This window comes from Microcebus murinus, chromosome 4 (genome assembly GCF_040939455.1).
Source record: "Microcebus murinus isolate Inina chromosome 4, M.murinus_Inina_mat1.0, whole genome shotgun sequence".
Lineage (NCBI taxonomy): Eukaryota > Metazoa > Chordata > Mammalia > Primates > Cheirogaleidae > Microcebus > Microcebus murinus.
In genome coordinates this window covers 51,157,561-51,174,952 of record NC_134107.1, presented here as the reverse complement: position 1 = coordinate 51,174,952, position 17,392 = coordinate 51,157,561, and the positions used below count along the sequence as shown (strand labels likewise).

Genomic DNA, 17,392 nt, shown 5'->3' with positions numbered 1-17,392 from the left:
GAGACTGAGCATCCTTTTTTGGTTACTGATTTTTTTTTTTTTTTTTTTTTTTTGAGACAGAGTCTCGCTTTGTTGTCCAGGCTAGAGTGAGTGCCGTGGCGTCAGCCTAGCTCACAGCAACCTCAAACTCCTGGGCTTGAGTGATCCTTCTGCCTCAGCCTCCCGAGTAGCTGGGACTACAGGCATGCGCCACCATGCCCGGCTAATTTTTTATATATATATCAGTTGGCCAATTAATTTCTTTCTATTTATAGTAGAGACAGGGTCTCGCTCTTGCTCAGGCTGGTTTTGAACTCCTGACCTTGAGCAATCCGCCCGCCTCGGCCTCCCAAGAGCTAGGATTACAGGCGTGAGCCACAGCGCCCGGCCTTGGTTACTGATTTTAATGGAACAACCTACAGCTATTTCAATTTTTTAAAAAGCCAACAGAAATGGATGTAGAATTTTAGCAAATGCATTTCAGAATATAGGTTAGGGTGATTTATTTTCTTACGGATGAACTGTATAATTTTTAATACATCTCCTAATCTCCAACCATCTTTACATTGCTAGAATAAACCCTGCTGGACTATCATGAATGATTTTTTTTAATGTGCTTTAATTCAGTTTGCTAAGTTTTTTTTTCAAATTTTTTTCTGTTCACATTCAAAAGTGAGACTGGCCTGTTGTTTGTGTATGTGCTGTTCTTGACAGGTTTTGTTATCAGGGTTATGTTAACCTCATAAAATTAACTGGGTAGCTTTTCTTCTTTGCTTTTTTGTCCAAATTCTTGTCTGCTCTCTGGGCCTGGGGAGAACAGGGCTGGCCTGTGTTCAGACCTACTCCAGGACCTCTGGTGACCTCCTGCATGTTCCCGGCTCTCTTCTTGACTCTCGGTGGTGTTGTCTCTGGCATCCCTGTGCTTCGTCTCGGGTCGGCTTCCCAATGTGTTCCCCTAGCATCCATGGTTCAACCTGAACTGGCCGCTGCGTGAACCCAGGGGAGGGGATTTCCTTGGCAGATGTTGGTTCTCCACGTGTCCCTCCCACTTCTTCCAAGAGCCAGCAGCGACCTGGCTCCTTCCTGGGCTTCTGCCTCCAGCTCGCTGCTGCCCTCTAGCCGCCACGTCTGTCCTTGTCATGGCTACCCGCAGGCAGAGGCCTTGACAACGTGAGAATGGGAGGGACCCTGTTCCACAGGTCCGTTGTTCACAGATGTCTTGAAGCCCTTGGGAGTTCTCCAGAGCAACTGATTTGAAGGGGCTGCTGCAATGGGTTGTTCTGGCTGCTTCAGAAGAAAGGGAGTGCCAGAAATAGACCCACATCCTGTTCTCTGCCCTTAGTGGGGAACTGGAATCACATTTCTGCCAAGGGACAACTCTGAGAAGGGCAGCTCTGCAAACTCCGGAGTGGGGAAAGGGTCACATTCAGTCTGGACCTTTGCCCAACATGCTGCTTTCCTGTCCTTTCCTGCTGAGATAATTTGTAAGTCCAGCCTTTCTGTGCAGCTGTCAACTGTGGATGACGCCAGATGGTGAGGCCTGAGCTACGCACTGAATTGTCTGGCTTCGGCTGACACTTTCCTTGCCATCTCCCCTGGTGCCATGTAAAGCCAATGCCATGGAGAGTTCATCGCCCTTTAATATCACCTAGTGGTTAAGAGCAGGGCATCTAGAATCAGGCAGATTTGGGTTTGAGTCCTGGGGTTGCCATTTACTAGCTGTGTGATTTGGGGCTAATAACTTTGTGTCCGTGAGCCAAGTTTCCTCAACTTTACAATAGAAAAATAATAATAAGATTTTGAAAACCTTTAAAAGAGAAAAATGATACTCATTAGGTTGCTGTGAGATAATAATGTACATAAAGCACTTGGTCTAATGCCCAGCCTAGTGAATATTCTATAGATGTTAGTTGACATTATTCTTTATCATGATTGTTATTGTATCTTTCCTGAGAATCAGGGTGACTCCGCTGACATTCAAGGCTCTCCACAGTTAGTGTGCAAGCTGTCTTTCCAGCCTGTCTCTACTACTCCATTACACATACTCTATTAGTTAGCCACATTTTCACCTCCTTGCCTTAGTTCATGCTGTTCCCTCTGCCCCCAGACTGTCCTTCTTATTCCTTGGCTGAGAATCTTCCCAGCTGTCAGGCCCTAAGTTAAATGCCACTACCCCATGAAGAGTTCCTGGTTTCTCTACCCAGAGGTCGTCTCTGTCTCCTCCCAGAGCACTGCCATTGCACCTGTTTTCAGTCAAGAGCCAGGTGATATTGGCCCCTGAGAATGAAATTATTGTCTGAGGTCATGTGACAGATGTCCTGGGTTTCTATGGACAAGTCCCTCCTGAGAGTTGGTCTGTGAGTGCCTCAGGCCTAAGAGGCAGAATTGGCCCCAGCGTTTCTGTGTTGAAAGGGCTGGGAGGCATTCTGGTGGCAGGGGAAGCTGGAAGTTTTTTGTTTTGTGTTCTCAAGTCCAACAAATGCTTAGGTTAGAGTTGGCTTAGTTATTGGCCATTCCTAAGGACACCATTTGCTCACTCACAGATTGGGAAATATCCGTGGCTTGTCAGCAGGACTCCATCCTCAGGCCCCATCCTAAGTTCCCTCTTTGCCTATGAAGAGAGGTGGGCTCCTATCAGGCAAAACTCTAGAGGCCAGAGCCAGAGGGCAAAGAGTGTGTGATGGCCAGCTTCCCTGTACCCGTGGTGATTCCCACCTCCTGGTACTCACAGCCTTGGGTAGTCCCCTCCCGCCTAGTACCAGCGTGTGTCTGTGTGATCAATAGAATGGAGATAAACGATGGTATGTCACTTCCAAGATTGTGTTATAAAATATTACAGTTTCTGTCATGGTCACTCTTTCTCTCAGATAATTCACTCTGGGGAAAGTCACATTATGAGAAGCTATGGAGAGGCCCACGTGGCAAGGAAATAAAGTCCCCTGTCAACAGCCACATGAGTGATCCTCAAAGTGGATATACTCCAAACTCAGTCAAGCCTCAGATGACCACAGTCCTGGCTGATGCCTTGATGGTAACCTCTAGAGAGACCCTGAACTAGAATCGCACTGCTAAAGCCACTCCTGAATTCCTGACCCCTAATAAATGTTTGTTGTTTTAAGCTACTATGTTTGGAATAACTCATTATGCAGCAATAAATAACTAATACAGGACAGACAGGTGTTTGGGAGATTGTGTTGGGATGTCAAAGCCCAGCAGAATAACAATGATAGATCTCTACTTAGCCAAGTTTGTGTCCCTTGCTCTGGGACAGTTTTGGCCATCTGTGGCTAGTGACCTGAAGGGCCAGGCTTCCTAGATACCTTCGTGCATGGTTGTGGAGGGACAGCACTCCACCAAGAGAAGGAGGGGGCAGGAAGTGTGAACACAGCTTGGTGCCTGTCCCTTAGAAATGTCTCTTGATCCAGTCTTAAGAGATTCACTAGAGCCTGTCTTGTGCTGAAAAGGGAGTTCTAAGTTAAAAATGAAGCCATTTTACAAAGAATGTAAAATATTGATGCATTATCCACATTTCTTTAGGATACTTTTGCTGGATGTGACACACAAGGAGAGAGCCTGAGTGACACCAAGAAGGTTCTGTTCACCTGTGATAGTGCTGGGTACGAGAAGTAGCATCAGCAACTAGGGTCCTGGAGAGCAGTGGAGGCCCTAAAGGAATTCACTTGTGAGCAAAGATCGCCTATGAGACACATTCCACAGGAGTGAAGGCCTAAGTTATTAAGGGGGGGGCATTCGTTGGTGAAATCAGAACTATTTACTGTTAAAGCATCTTCACTCATGCTTGTAGGCTTGCAAGGATTGGGGAAATTGGGGGTCCAATAATAATAACAACAGCAAATACTATTTTTCCACTTATCAAGCATTTACCTTGGGGTCAGGAGATGTGGGGGATATTGGTCAAAGGATATAAGATTTCAGTTAGACGGTGGGAATAATTTCAAGAAATCTGTTGTACAACATGGTGACTATAGTTAATGACAATATATTCTATACTTGAAAATTGCTAAGAGAATAGATTTTAAGTGTTCTCACTATACAAAAAAATTATATGTGTGAGGGACTTCAAGATGTTTGTGGAAAAATGGAATTAGAAGATAAAAATAAAAACATAAACTTTATTTCTCAACATAAGCTCCATCAAGTTCAAGGCACTTTTGCAAGCAATGGTACTATCCATTTAGACCATCCCTAAAGAATTGAATGTCCTGGGAATTCAATCATACCAATATAGTCTGTTTTACATTATTAGCTGAAGAAAAGATTTTTTTAAGATTAGGAAACAAAAACAAGTTAGAAGGAGCCAAATAAGGACTTTAAGGTGGATGCCTAATGATTTCCTGTCAAAACTCTCCCCAAATTGCCCTTGTTGAAAGGAATAAGTAGGAGCATTGTTGGAGCAGAGAAGGACTCTGGTGACGTGTTCCCGGGCATTTTTCTACTAAAGTTTTGGCTAACTTTCTCAAAACACTCTCATAATAAGCAAATGTTATCATTCTTTGGTTCTCCAAAAAGTCAACAAGCGAAATGCCTTGAGCATCCCAAGAAACTATTGCCATGACCTTTGGTCTTAACCGGTCTTGCTTTTGCTTTGACTGGACCACATCCACCTCTTGGTAGCCATTGCTTTGATTGTGCCTTGTCTTTGAGATCATACTGGTGAAGCCATATTTCATTTCATGTTACAGTTCTTAAAAGAAATGCTTCAGGATCTTGATCCCACTTTAAAATTTTCACTGAAAGTTCAACTCTTATCTGCAGCTGATCTGGGTGCAATGGTTTTGGCACCCATCAAGTGGAAAGTTTTCTCAATTTTGATTTTTCAGTCGTGTAGGCTGAACCAATTGATATATCTGTGGTGTTGGCTATTGTTTATGCTGTTAATCATCAGTCCTCTTCAATTAGGGAATGAACAAGATTAATTTTTTCCTTGCAAATTGCTGTGGATTTTCTGCTGCTATGGGCTTCATCTCCAACATCATCTCTTCTCTTCTTAAAACAAGTTATTCATTGGTAAACTACTGATTTCTTTGGGGTATTGTCCCTATAAACTTTTTGTAAAGCATTTAACTCTTCTTCCACTCAAGCTTCACTATAAATTTGATGTTTGTTCTTGCCTCAGTTTTAGCAGAATTCATGTTGCTCTTATAGGGTCCCTTGTCAAACTAATGTCTTATCCTTCTTAGTGCCTTGAACTAGGTTCTTATTAAGATCTTTTACATCAAGTTAGTATGAGCTTATTTTTGATGCAAAAGCATTTTTAAATCCATGTGTAGTTTTTTCATAATATGCATTTTCCATGAACTTTTTGAAGTCCCTCATATGTGAGGTAATGGTCATGTTAGCTTGATTTAGCCATTCCACAATGTATACATATATAAAACATGTTGTACACCATAAATATATACAATTTTCATTTGTCAATTTAAAAATAAATAAAGTTTAAAAAGTGGGCATGTGAAGCATAGTATATTGCATAATAGAAATGAATTTGAAAAATTAAAATTAAAAAAAACACCATATATCTGACTCTAAAGTAACATCATGAACGTATCTTTCAAGCTCTGAAATAATCTATAAGATGGTGGTTATTTCCATTTCTCAGTTGGAGGAACTTGACTTTACATAATATACTTCTTCCAAGTGCCTCCTCCAAAGGCCAAAGCCGAGGCCACACAGGCAGGCACCTACTATTGTTAAAGACGCAGTCCTCTGGTGACCCCATATGACTCGGAGAACCCAACTACTTCTGTCTTATGAGCACATGTAGATAGATAAGGCTGTTTTCAAGACTGGTCCCCTGGAAGGGAACCCATTGCCACTGCCTGGCCCAAGGCTCGTGGCTGCAGGAATCTGACCTGCCTTTCTCCACAGAGTCAGCAAAACGTGCAGATAATTTATAATAGCCATTAGAAGAGGGCATTTGAGGTCAAGTATGAACCTCCTGCACTTCAGCTCTACATAAATGTGTGCAGGAGCAAAGAGGAGTCAAATTCCTGGAAGCAATTTAATCATAACAAATGACTCTGTCATTTCAAGACTTTTAGGCAATTGCAAAAGAGTGATGGAGAAAAACAATGCAAATATACTTAACATCATCAAACTGTGTACTTAAAAATGGTTAAGGTGGTAAGATTTTATGTTGCGTGTTGATTTTTACCAAAATCAAAAAGAAAAATTTAATAAAAGGAGATATGGAGATTATCATCAGTAAATGGGATCTGTAGAAGGAAGTGACTGGCCGAGTGAGGTTTGGTGTGGGTCTGTGTGAGATGTGGTCATCAGGATAGAAAAGTGGAGGAAATGATGTACAGGCAGATCAGGCAGAGGAGACCAGAAAAGGCCATCACAGAAACTACCTGTAGCCAGTTCCATTCTGGTGAGGAGGGATCAGCAGTTAATCCTGGGCCCCCTAAGTGGCTAAGACTATACTTTACTCACAGTCATTGCAAATATACGTATGTTTATATGTGGGCATGTATGTGTGTGTATGTATATATGTGCATGTATATGTGTGTGTGTGTGTGTATATATATATATAATTAATAAACAGTGTTACATGGTTAATAGCATAGAGTAGGGTCAGATCTTTCAAATGTTCCTTTTGTCACCTTTATAAAGTCCTGGATCACAGAGACCTTTCAGGCTTGTTTAGAAGGGAGGCCTGAATGAGTGGACCCCCTGGCATTGCAGTCATCGTTCTAGGGCTGAGTGGAAGTTGCAGATGAGCTGCCCCCGTTGCTGTCTGTTTGGGATACTCATTAGACTGGCAGCAGAGCACGGAAAGACAGCAAGGCAGAAACAGCGCGCGATCCTGACAATCCAGTAGGAAGATCCAGCCTCCCTTCTGCTCCTGACCAGACGCAGCTGCAGGGTCCCTGGGAGGCGGGACCTTGACCAGCTCTCAGAGAGAAGCTCTGCCAGTAGTAAGGGAAGTGATGAGTCTGGGAATGAGTTTGAGAATCTTGGCTTCTTTTGAAAGGTATGAGGCCTTGGATGCTGAGGGCGGTGCTGTTGCGGGGGGAGCTTTGGCCCCTTTTTTTTGCTGATTGAGAAATGAAAGGCCTTTAGAGCAGCGGTCCCCAATCTTTCTGGCACCAGGGACCAGTTTCATAGAAAACAATTTTTCCATGGGTGATGGGGGGATGGTTTTGGGATGATTCAAGCACATTACATTTATTGTGTATTTTATTTCTTTTATTATTACATTGTAATATATAATGAAGTAATTATACAACTCACAATAGGTTGGGGACCCCTGCTTTAGAAAAATAGGCCTTGACTTAGAAGAGTGAAACTGGAGTGATTCCCAGGCCTTTTAGAGCTTGCTCCTCTTTTCTAAGGCTCTGGGGTGGTATTTAAGAGTCTCCCTTCTGCCTAGCCAGCTCTTGTAACTCCAGACCAGGGAGGACCCTCTCTTTGATCTTTGACCACGCCACATGTAGCACAGGACTTAAAAGTGGCTCCTGTTGCATCCCATGGTAAGTGCAAACAGCTGTACCTGGACCCCCTTCATTCCTCTCTTAGCTTAGTATACAACAGTCTTTTATCCTAGATTATAATCCCCTATTAGGACAGACACCATGTCTTATTCATTTTGGGAGCTTCTGTAGCTTCTTTTTTCCTCTGTCTCTCCACGTGCCTTGTATGTAATAGAGGACCCAGAAACCATTTGTTAAAAACCCCTGTCCCCAGATGCTACTCCAGCCAGCACTCTCTTTCCCTCTTTGCCCTACAAACCAACTGGCTTTGTAACTTTGCACTGTCAGCCAACGGTTCTTAAACTGCAGTTTGTCTTAGTCTGTGGTCTGCAGATTCCTACTTGATCTCTCTCTCTGGAAGTCTACCAGATAAATCACAGCCAGTCATATCTCTGCTGCACCTCTCCCCAGAATAGTCAGCATGAGATGAGGGCAGAGGTAGAAGGGCTTTGGGAAAGCATCCAGGAAGCCCTTGTATTACGGATGGGAAAACAAAACTCCTGAAGGAGAAGGGACTTGCCCAAGGTTATGGTTTTGAGTCAGGGCCAGAAGTCAGCTTTTCTGCCTCCCAGGGCTCCCAGGCCTCCAAATACTGGCCTGATGGCCACCTCCTTCATGCTCCTTGAGTTCTAAAAGGCCTTTCCCTGGTCCTCACTTTTCAGGTGTCACATCCTGGAGTAGATTGGTAGTTCAGCCATGCCAAGAGTGTCTGCTCCAGGGGAGGACAAGTGTCTCCTGAAGGCCTGAACAAGAGCTGGCCCAAGGTGGAGACACTAGCTAGTGTCCCTCTTGATATTCCCTCCATGCATGACTTCTCCTGGCAAATCGGAGCTGGACAATGGATCTTATGAACAAATAGCGCCTCGCTGGAATTCACCCTGAACATGAACTTGGTAAAGTGTTCACGGCCATCGGAACTCCCTGCCCACCCCATCTAAGTATCTTCTGGCAGGAGGACTGTTTTGTTTTTGTGGCCTTGTGGTAATGTTTTTCTCTTCAGCAGAGGCTGATTCCTGCCTGTGTCCTGACCACGGCTACTGGCCGTACGCCATGGTGAGTTCTGGAGGGGAAGACGATAATAGCACTGCTTTACAAAGCTCTTTTCCAGGCACTGTGTATTGGATTCTCAGCAAAGCCCTGGGTGAAGGGCAGGAAGTCCTTATTAGTCTCTAGTTTATAGAAGACTCCATGTCCCAGAGAGGATGAGCGATTAACCCAAGGCCATGTAGCTGGTGAGTTATTGAGATCAGGGAAACAGGATTCAAATTCCAGTTCTGCTATTCACTGTGAATATATGAGGTTTATAACTCACTAGTTTTGGGACCTTGAGCATTACTTAATCACTCTGCCTCAGTTTCCTCATGTTTAAAATTAAAAACATATTATGTACCTCATTGGAGTGTTGGGAGACTAAATCAGCCAATGTGTGTAAAGTACTTAAGCCTGTGCCCAGTAGGCAGTGAGTGCTCAGTAATGTTAGAAATTGTTGCTATTATTATCAAGTATGGCCCTGCTATGGGACAGGACATGTTTCCCCTGAGCTTAGACAGGGATTCCTTCAGGGAATCTCTAGGAAAATGAATTTCAAAAGTCATAGCACTGCAAAAGCCTCAGAGATAATCCAGTTTGTCCACTCATTTAATTTTATTATTATTTTAAAATAATAATTAGATGTGACATTTGAAGATCATCATATGTAATTATTATTGTGATACATAGTAATTAGGCACATAAGGTCAGTAGTCCACATAAATAGTCGAAATTATTATTACATTATTATTACATTTAGGCAGCCAAATAAAAATTTTAATTTTTTCCTTTCCTGGCTACACTTTGTGTCTGTAATAGACATTCATGTCATCACAATTCTCTATTATATTCAATCCTGATCACATGTGCTGACAATGACTCATATTAAGAGACAAAAATAGAAAAAAAACAGTATTACTCATAATATTCGGGAAGTGGGGGAAGGGAAATGGGAAAAGTGTAAGAGTGCTGATTTCCTTATCTTTTATAGCAGTCAGTCAATTGATATTGCTTAAAATTGAAGCATGTTAAAAAGATGATTCCAGTCTCTTGATATGTTTCATATTTTCTTAACCTTAGAGGTATAGTATCTTTGAGAAATACTATCTCTTGTGGAGAATAAACCAAGTTAAGCTATTCCATTAGCTTTACGATAATGTTTTTGTCTTTTCTTAAATTCAAGGTATATTAATTTTTATACCTTTTATTAAATAGTATGTAAAGTATGATCCCTTTATAAACAATTTAAACCATTTCTTTATATTCATCTATCTATACACCTATTCATTCTCCCTTCTATGTTACCTGTATATCCCTCTCTTTGTACATAGAAGGAGAGAGACATCTGCAACAATGTTCATTTGTGTTAGCCACAGTTATTTTGCAGTGGTCAGATTTTGAATATTTTAAAATATTTTCTTTGTGCTCAACAATATTGCTTGAATTCTTTATAATAAGCATGTATCATTGGGGTCCTTAGTAATAGAGAACTTGAATGGCAGACATTCTTTGCAAAGAGGCTGTGGATAGCTTGGCAGGGAGGCATATGACAGAGGTGAGGAGGGAAGATGGCCAGAGGCAGGGAGACAGGAAAAGCCTGCAGGCTACTGGCATTTCTCATCTCACAAAGGAGGAGACCAAGCCTAGAGGAGAAGAGTGGCCTGCTCAGAGTTAGCCAGTCTGCCACACGTATTAAAAGAAATCAGCATTTTTTCTAAATCCTATGAGTAAGGAGAGGAGGTAGGGACTCAGGTCCTTGTTCTTGGGGTGGAAAAGGGAGAAGGAAGGCAATGTTAGGGTGTGGGAGAGGGATTGGGGCTACAACAAGCAGCTAGTCTTGTTTTCCCATTAGGTCTGCCAGAATAGCATATGTAAGGACTGCAAAACGCCCCGCCCCCGGAGGTAACTACAGCATCCATCACACAGAATGTTCAGAATCAGAGAAGAGGAGTCCTGGGAAGATATTAGGTTTGGGATTTGAGTGAAGTGGAGAAGATTCAGAAGATTCTGGGGTCAATTCTTTCTTCCCTACTCCAACTGGGGGACATGGCCTATGTTTCCCTAAACTCTTACAGTATTTTACATTTTTCTGGTGGATGAGGAGGGGACTTTCACAACTCCTGAAGGCAGTCCCCATCTAACTACAGGAAATTGTCAGCACCTCCCTGGTGGACAGCTCCACAGCTGCCACCAGAATCTCCCATCTCCATGGGGCCCCTGGGCCCCTGGGGTTTTGTGAACAATGGTTGTCTTTCTCTTGTTTTTCTTTCTTTCTCTCTTAAAAATTTTACTTCGGTGTAATGGAGCTTCAATTCAATAGGTTTTATTCTTTAAGACACATAATGTATCTAAAGGAATAACATTGAGTTGGTCCAAATAAAGGACTCCTTTGGCTAAATATAAACGCCCAAGTGATTGAGTTAGAAACAGCTCAGGGATATGTGTGTGTCATAGCTCAGGAATCTGTTATAACAGGATTTTCAGAACCAAACCAACATCAAGAACACATCATCTTCCAAAAATTGTTTTGGGCTATTTCCCAGTGTTAATGCAATATGGGAGAGGTTAGTTGGACACAGAAATCTTACAATTCCAGGGATATTTTAATGGTTTAAGGCTAAAGTTCAGAATATTTGAAATCTGTCATGTCCCAGAAAATCCAGAATGGTGATTATCATGCTTATAACCAGCAGTCTAGAATGACTCAGGTAGTAGAGACAAGTCTAACAGGAAATAGAGGTCCTGGCATTGTGAGTACCCTGGGAGATAAAGTACTCAAGGATGCACAGAGATATTCCCGCTAAGAGGGAGCATAAAGTTTTGAAAAACTGTGAAGCCACTCATTGCCTCCCTTAATAGAAGTGGAACACTGCTACCAAAGCCTGTAAGGTGTGTGGCCAGGTCAGGTGCTAGCAGGAGAGGCTGGCTGACTTCCATTAGGCTTTCTATGGAGCAGCCTTTACCTTGGGAAATTTCTTTGGTCCAGAACTTGGTTATCATCTTGGCAGGATCGGAAACACAAGCTTGTCAATACTGAGAGTGGCTCCATCTCACTCATGACAGGGTTTCATTCTCCAATCTCCCAAATGCTTATTGTATAAACTACTTTGTTCATTGGTGATGAGAAATAGAACTGCTTGGGAACTGAGCATTTGCTGCCTCTAGTCATAATCCTCTCTCTCTTTTTTTTTTTTCCCACAGGAAAGCTATCTAGGAAACCAGGTCATCATCAGAAGGTTGCTTGGTGAGCTTAGAATCAGAATTAGTGGTGATCACTTTATGATGGTGGGGTTTGATGGCAAAAGTGCTGATCAGCTCTTCCCCCATGTCTGGGATAGGGGAAGACCTGCCACCAAAGCTGGATAGGTTAAGGCCTTGGGTCAGGGGACTGACCTTCTTTGCTTGTGTTCCTCCAAAAGTGGACCATGAAACATGGATTTGAGTATCAACATTTTATTTGGGAAATGGTCCCAGGAAACAGTGGTAGCAGAGTGGGGAAGTGAAACGGGAGTTGGGAGAAGGAGGCCAATACAGGTGTGTTATCAAACAAGTCAGCACTGTGGGGAATTGAAGCTTAGTTTCACTGGAGACTCTGGGAGACTGTGTACAATATGCATCTGAGTGTTAACCCCCACTAGGGGCAAGAGATCTGGGTCTTTATGCACCAACTCTCATAAGTTATTGGTCAAGTGATGCTCTTGGCCAGGGAGTGGGCTGGGTGGTACTACTGTATATGTGGGCGGACTGACTTCTGGTGGCCAGAAAGAGTCCTCAGGTCAAGAGACACAGGTGTAGTGGTTAGAAGTCAGGCTGGTGGGCACTGATATGGATAGTGCTGGGGGGATATAAGTGGGGGACAGACAGCATATCCACCCATCCCTGTATTGTGGCCAGTCACGAATCAAGCACTGTCTCTGCTTCCTTTCATGCTCATCCTTTTTTTCTGTTTTTGTATCACTGACCCTTTATGATAGGTCCATTCTTTTTATTTTTTTTAAATAAATTTGTTAAATCGAATCAATTAGGTTTTCTGCTTCCTATTCCTGACCCCAAGAACAGTCTATGTTTATGACTTTCTACATGTTTCTAGTTTTATTTATACTGTGGGGGTTTTAATAGTTTAAGTTTTAGAATTTTGGGAGTGCCTTGCTAATGACCATATGTACTGCTTAAAGGAAGTAGGGTGGGGAGGAGGAGAAACAGAAGAGTAACTAGAAAAGGAGGAACATTTAGAAACAAAGTATTTTGTGGGATCTGAACTTTTTATGAAATTTGACCATAGATTCTTAAGTTCATCTGGAAGAGAAAATGCAGAAGTCTAGCCAAGAACATTTTGAAAAAGAACAATGGTGAAGAATCTTCCCTGTTAGATATAAAAATATACTATAAAGCTATAGTGATTAAAACATTGCGGGGCCGGGTGTGGTGGCTCATGCCTGTAATCCTAGCTCTCTGGGAGGCCGAGGCGGGTGGATTGCTCCAGGTCAGGAGTTCAAAAGCAGCCTGAGCAAGAGTGAGACCCTGTCTCTACTATAAATAGAAAGAAATTAATTGGCCAACTAATATATATAGAAAAGAATTAGTGGGCATGGTGGCGCATGCCTGTAGTCTCAGCTACTCGGGAGGCTGAGGCAGTAGGATTGCTTGAGCCCAGGAGTTTGAGGTTGCTGTGAGCTAGGCTGATGCCACGGCACTCACTCTAGCCTGGGCAACAAAGTGAGACTCTGTCTCAAAAAAACCCAAACAAACAAAAACATTGTGGGATTGGCACAAGAATAGAAAAATAATTCAGTGGAAGAGAATAGAAAGTCCAGCAACAGATTCATCTATAAGTGGTTCAGTATATGATGAATATGGTATTTAACACTTGATCTTAGCCAAAAGGCTGAGAAGTGATGAATATGATATTACAAATGAAAGGTTATTGGGAGCAAAGATACTGGAGATTATCTAATAGGTGGTATTATTAGATACCTATTTGGAAAAGAGTTAAGTTAGAATTCCTATACCACACATATACAAATGTAAATAAATTTTCAAGTGAATTATGTACATAATACTAAAAAACAAAACTAAAATGTTTTAGAACAAAATATATGAGAGTATTTTTTAAATCTTAGAGAGGGAAAGACCATCCTAAGTCAGATTCTAAAATTTAGAAGTCTGACTAAGGAAGATGCTGGCAGATTTGACTACATAATATTGAAAAACTTTTCGCAAGTTAAAACACCATAAAAACATCAAGAACACTAAAGAAACTCTCTCTGGATCTTTGTCTCCGCTCTCTGTTTTTTGTCTTTTTGTGTCTTTCCTCTCCCCAGAAACTGCCCATTTTAGACTTTCTGCTCCTCCCTCCCTGAGTGTTGGCTCCTCCCTCCCTGAGTCTCGGCTCCTCCTCCCTGAGTCTCGGCTCCTCCTCCCTGAGTCTCGGCTCCTCCTCCCTGAGTCTCAGCTCCTCCTCCCCCATGAGTCTCGGCTCCTCCTCCCTGAGTCTCGGCTCCTCCTCCCTGAGTCTCAGCTCCTCCTCCCCCATGAGTCTAGGCTCCTCCTCCCTGAGTCTTGGCTCCTCCTCTCTGAGTCTCCTCCTACCGCTTTGGGTTTCTTCCCAACCTTGTCTTTGTCCCCTTTGCTAGGGTTTGTCTCACAGTCTGTTTCCTCAAGAAAATTTGTTGGGTCCTGGAAAAACAATGAGTTTCATATACAGACTGGGGAATGGAGGAAAAAAAAGAAAGTGTGGGGAAAGATTCGTAGTACATATACAACAAAATATCAAGATTTATGAAATACATATAGCAACTATAAATCTATAAAAAAGGCAAGATTGCTATTCAAACACTGGAGAAAGGATATACACAGGCAATGCAAAGACTCTGAGATATAGGTGGCTTGGTGAGTGCTGTGAAGCAAAAGTCTGATTCCCCTCTCAGGGTGGGTTCTCACTTCCCAGATGCTGGGAGTCTCAACAACCCATGACTCTCGACTGAGTCTCTCTTTAGGAATTGAATTTATTCAGAACAAAAGTAAAGTCTACCATTCCTATGAGGGAAGCCACATAGCAGTGCACGAAAATGGTGTCATTGTCATTTATAATTAAAATGGTATTCACAGCCTCTACTGTAATAATCATGTCAATTTCCTAAGTCTTTTAAATTTAACTTAAAATCTTAAATTTCCTTTAGTCTTTTAAATTTAAGCACAATTCTCTTCCCACATTAAAAAGTGACTGACCTAATTTGCATTTCTGTGAATTACATTTTATTGTCTACATCAAGCCTTTTTTGGTATTTGTTTGCTTTTTGTGTCAGCCTTTGAGGTTACTGAGAAATCTGCTCGGCCCTCCCCATTCTCCTCTAAGGAGACGTCTGCCCGGGACACCCTAATGATAAGGCTAGGATCTGACTATCTTCAGAACACAGAAATGCCACGTGCTCTGGAGCAGAGTCACAGCCCCTGAGTTGTGAGTTGGTCAGAGGGAAATATCCTTGACAGCAACAACAGCCAGGTTGTAGTTGCGATTCCCTGGCAGCGCTAGGAATGCATGTGCTCATCCTCCCTGTCCTCCCTGACCTCCCTGACGGGAGCCTTTCCGCCATGCATGTGTGGCAGAATTTTACTATCTCCCTTGAGCAGTTGAGGTCCAGAAAGGCCAAGGATATAAGCAAGGTGGACAATGACAGGACTTGAACCCAAGTGTCAGAAGCATACGTTCCTGAACTAGGGTGTGTGGCTCCCTTTCTCTGTGCTCCTGCAGGCCCTTCTACATTCCCAGTTATGCCCCATTGGCAGTACCTCTGTAATTCTTTTTTTTTTTTTTTTTAGAGACAGAGTCTTGCTATGTTGCCCAGCATGGACTCAAGCGATCCTCTGGCCTCAGCCTCCTCAGTAGCTGGGACTACAGGTGTGCACCACCACGCCTAGCTTGTCTCTGTAATTCTTTATTCTTTTACACCCCTGTGACACCCTTTCCTGTCAGGGATTCATGTGCACCTGTGGAGTCTAGAGAATGCAGCAAAACATTTATTTAGTTTTCTCATCCAATCATTCATCGGTCCACACAGAAGTAGCCTGGGATTAGGGAAGTAGGATTTATTTCCCTTTGCTCTTTCCACCTCCCTCAGGATCCCATTTCTTTTTTGCTCTCCTTGGCCTCCAGGTTCCCTGGTGCATTCTAGAGTGATGGCATCACATCCTGAGGTATTCAGGTCTTAATGTCTTTCAAATTAGAGAGGAACATCCATAAAACCAGTCATTCTCTTTCTAATACTGATTGTCCTCCACAGCCTGGGTTATTTATGCCAACAAGCTTTCTGTCACTCTGCGGTGACTGTCCAGAGGCAAGCCTCCTCCACAGGGATGGGGGGTTCATGTGTCAGAAAGAAAGTGGGTGAGGGGAACAGAAAACATCATCTTGCTACCGCGGCTCCTCTCCCAGGCGGAGGGCCCCCTGAAGGCAGGGATGTGTGGTAGTCCCTCTTGTCCTCACCCCAAGCACACGGTCTGGTGCAAGGTAAGACCCAGTGAATGCTGGACGGGCGAGTGAACATGCTCAAGGCTGTAGGAAATCAGACCGAAACAACATTCCTGAAGCCCACGCCTCCTCCGCATCCACTGCAGCTGGTGTGACTCACTTTTATTCCTTCTTTCAGCAACGTTAACAGGTCGCTCAGCGACTCTGCCAGAGCCTTTGCTGGGCACCGGTTTACGACAGATGACAAGGTTCCGTTCCTCACCTCAATAAGCGTCTGAGCTGCTCAAGGGGAGCCAGGCAAACCCAACCACCACGGCACTGTCCACTCGCTGCGAGGACAGGTCGGCACAGGGCAAGGTGGGAGCTCGGAGGAAGGGCCTCGGTCCAGACAGGGGAACTGGGAAAAGCTTGAAGTTCTTTCTAGAGGCTGTTAAGTTCCTGGCCAGAGGTGGGGAGAGTGTGAGGGGAGCCAGCAGAGAGGGAGCTGGCCTGCAGTGGGGCCAACAAAAAATGTGGCTGTTTTCCCAGCCTCTGGCCAGGAAGGGGAGTGAGAAGCCTCAAATGTAGCTTTGACATTGTTTTTCTTTCTTCTGGAGATCTGCCACGTGTCGCCACACAGAGCATCTCACGGGTAGATGCATATTATTGCAATGTGTTTATCTAGGAAACCAGAGCCCAGCTCCAGCATCTGGTTTTCAGCACAGTCCTGAGTAAAGTCCAATTTTCCAGTTGGGTTAATGAAAATAAAACTTGGGAAGTTGTGGGCTGGCTACATCAGAGGTTGAGTCCTGGGCTCATGCAGGGTCACGTATTGTAGAGCCGGAAGGGCTTGCACAGGTCACAGATTTATTGCGGACAACCTTGCCCAGGGAGGGAGGAGCTGCCCGGCCCGGGTCCGAGGAACACGCCTCATGGAGGAATGATGTCTTTGGATTTTCTCTGGCTCACCTGACATGAGCTGACAGAGCACCTACCAGGGCTAAAGCCTTGCGAGGGGTGGTGGGGCAGGGCGAAGCCCGGATGTGGCCAGCGCCCGAGCTTGGCCTGCAGGAGCACAGCGGGGCAGAGAGGCTGGACAGGGCAATGTGGCACAGGCCAGCTGGCAAGCAGGACCCTGAGAGCCCGTCAGTGCTCACCACTTTGGAGCTGTCTGGAGATGTGGGGTCAGAGACAGACCCGTTTATAAGCCAGCTTAGAAAAAGATACAGCCGGGTTTCAGGGAGACCTGGAATCCACAACTGCAAGTGGGCAGGCTTCTCTTTGCCCCTCTGTCTGCAAGTCTCGCATATTCATTTCATGTTTTTCCTCTCATTGCAGAACAGGTTTCTCTGCTGTCCACACAGCAAGGTAGAAAATACAACTGCCCCACAGCTCCCAGGCCCACACAGGCCTCTTTTTCTCTCTCTCTTGCTCTCTCCTT

At 43.9% G+C, this 17,392-nt stretch overlaps 1 long non-coding RNA gene across 1 annotated transcript; it reads left to right on the top strand.

Moving 5' to 3' along the window:
* Nucleotides 1–6,859: 6,859 nt before the first annotated feature.
* On the top strand, nucleotides 6,860–12,506 carry LOC142870472 (uncharacterized). Its single transcript, XR_012918841.1, has 4 exons — nucleotides 6,860–6,976; nucleotides 8,138–8,368; nucleotides 8,479–8,528; nucleotides 11,706–12,506. It is a non-coding gene; the product is annotated as an uncharacterized LOC142870472 (long non-coding RNA).
* The last annotated feature ends 4,886 nt before the right edge of the window (nucleotides 12,507–17,392 follow it).